Below are 3,106 nucleotides of genomic sequence, written 5' to 3' on the forward strand. Positions count from 1 at the left end.
AGAGCCTACCTAGTATCAAGAGGCTATTCATACATGGAAGATAGCGTGAAGTGGGAGCAGGCAGTGCAATCGGACTATATCTTGATTTTGAAAAATGAGACTTGGGAATTGACAGAGTTGCCAAAGGGCAAACAAGCCTTGCGTTACAAATGGGTGTATAAAATGAAATACATAACAGAAGATCCCAACCCTACGTATAAGGCTAGATCAGTTGGAAAGGAATTCAAGTAGAAGAAATGCTGGACTTTGATAAGATTTTTACTCCATTAGTCAAGATGACTAGATTGCATCTTGTGCTTGGAGTAGTAGCCACCGAGGACATGGAACTTATCCAGATGGATGTGAAGACGGTTTTCCTTCATGGGGATCTACAAGAAGACGTCTACATGAAACAACCAGAGGGTTTGGAAGTTCAACCTGAAAATCCTACAAGGGTAGAACTAGTGTGTAAGCTACATAAGGCATTGTATAGCCTAAAGCAAGGCTCAAGGCAATGGTACCAAAATTTGACAAGTACATGTGGTCCCAAGGTTATGTACGGAGCCAAAACAATCACTGCTTGTACACATGGACGTTGAACAATGATTTCCTTATCTTGATACTTTATGCCAATGATATGCTCATTGACAAGAAGTCTTAAGATGAGATTGCCATCTTGAAAAAGTCAATTAGCATGTAGTTTGTTATGAAGGATTTGGGAGATGCAAGTTACTTTCTTGGTATGTGTATTAACCCTGCACTTTTACTTGAAGATACCCACCCAATGGAGGAATGGAGGACATATATCGTCGCCTATTCATGTTTAAATTGATTTCCAATCTTATCATGATCAAAATCCAATTGAGATGCAAATTATCTCAAAGAAAGTTCAATGTCACACCAACATCAAATAAATTAGAGTTGTTTAACCATAAACATGTCCACAAGCTCTGCATAGCTCTCAAGACTCATCATGTGTAGAAGTTCCAATCATCCACAACATTTGAACACTAGGCTTGAGTCTCTTTGATGGAGGTTGTTATGAAGCATGAGAGAGACGAGAAAGATGTGATCTTGTTGTAGCATTAATTATTTTTCCAAAGAACCTCGCTTTGCTAAAAGACAAGTAAAAAGACAAGAAAGTTTGTTTGAAAGTCCTTCATGGGGTTGGCTTGGCCTATATAGAGCTCAACAATTTTGCCATTTGTAAATTGGTTCTTACCATCTATCATGTAGTTTCATTAGTAGCATGATCCATGAATTCTTGTATGGTAGACTTCAAGCGCTAGTCTCTAAAGGAAAGCCTTATGACTTCGTTCCAAGCAAACACGAAATCAAGCCCATACATTGGGATCAAAATAGATCTTGTAAAAAGAAGCTTTGAATTGGTTCCACGTCTTAGAGCATTTGGTCGACTCGCAAGCAACTCCACCACCACAAACCATTCTCCTTCCAAAAGTTGGGCATTTAAGCAATCTTTGTCTCTATTGTCACAACAGATGGCTATGTAAACATGTAACTAAATCTTTGATGCGCAAATAGGTGCCAAACTTAGATCCACGTCTTTGACTACAATTGCAGAACACGGTAACAAAATGAAAATGATTCTACAACATGTGCTTCTTTTGTTCAATTTGTCCCCTCTCAGTTCACTACCAATGTCAACTTGAATCCTTGTAACCAGAGTTCAAAGGATGGTGTTCATTCTCTCTAGTTAAGCACATATTTAGCAGCACACAATCATGCTAAAAATGGCATATCTTGCTCAGTTTGGAACACGAGTCATCCCGTTCAAGTCTTATTCAGCAAATAAGACCCTTGAATGAATAATTGTGCTTTAAAAGCACTAACAAAGTACAACGTCCCCAAATGTGCATATGAGTACCTAAACTTCCTCATCTATTTCCTTGATGAATTATTTTATATATATAATTTTGCTTCTTCCCACAATGAACGGCCAACATCATAACACTCTACAAACCTCCAAGCAATGCCTGAAAAAAAATCTCTGAAGAATCAAATACTGCTAGAATCGAACATGCCTTGAAAAAAACCTTGAGAGAAGCAAGTGCTCAATTATATGCCCTTCGTGCATAGTGACCTGGATATTGAATTGAAACTTCACAATGAGGTATCCATAGCTTGAGGGTCAATTGATGCTTTTTGACAAGGGCACTATATGCATCGGTAACAAAAGCTAAAAGAAGTGTTTGTATCCAATGGCTCAGACTGACATGTACATTCAGTGATATGTAGGCTTTTTATAAACATTCTTGGGCCAACCAAGTAAAGATTAGCATTTCTATAGGTACATTCAAGAGAGTAACCAAGATCTTTGTATTGATCCTTTTTAAGCATACATCAAGGGTAATGCCATTCGGCAGGTGCAGCTAACTGAGGAAGTAAATAAGTATTGAAGATCAAGTGCTCCCTTTCTTTCGAGACTGATAGCCAGCACACACACACACACACACACTTTGCCTTGTTTGAGAAGTAATCCACCACAAATGGCACACTTTTCGGCTACCTTTCTTTTAAGACTAAGCATTGTAGCACCTCTCAATAATGAAGGGAAAGAGGAGGTGCAAGGCCACCAACTTTGAGCATCATGGGCAGGTGCCAATAGAACACAGATCTCTTGGCAGGTGTAGAAACCGAGTCTTGGTAAAACACACATTAATTTTTAACATAAAACACATACCAAATCATGAAAGACCCTCTGATTCAAAGAGGAACTTTCCGAGTCACACATGAAATCTGACAACTGCGCATGTAATTCTACACGTACAACAAAGGCACAAAAATAGAACTGCAGACCACATCCATCAGAAAAAAGAGGCATAACGAAAGCCATGACAGCTAGAGACATAAAGAAAATGTAGCAAGGCAATAATGCTCATCTTTGTAATACACGATCACTAAGCCTGATGTCACACCCAGGCAAACGGACATGCTCCAATGTGACATGGGTATGTTAATAAATTAACCGATTAGAGCTTAACCGAACATATGGCAGCAAATCTTAAAGAGCTTTCAACCCTACATTGGCAAACCAAGTGAGAACCAAAAACTGCAAACCATGAGAATATTATAACCAGCCCATATACCAACATCACACATCAGTCTA

This window comes from Adiantum capillus-veneris, chromosome 18 (genome assembly GCF_014529385.1).
Source record: "Adiantum capillus-veneris isolate H3 chromosome 18, ASM1452938v2, whole genome shotgun sequence".
Lineage (NCBI taxonomy): Eukaryota > Viridiplantae > Streptophyta > Polypodiopsida > Polypodiales > Pteridaceae > Adiantum > Adiantum capillus-veneris.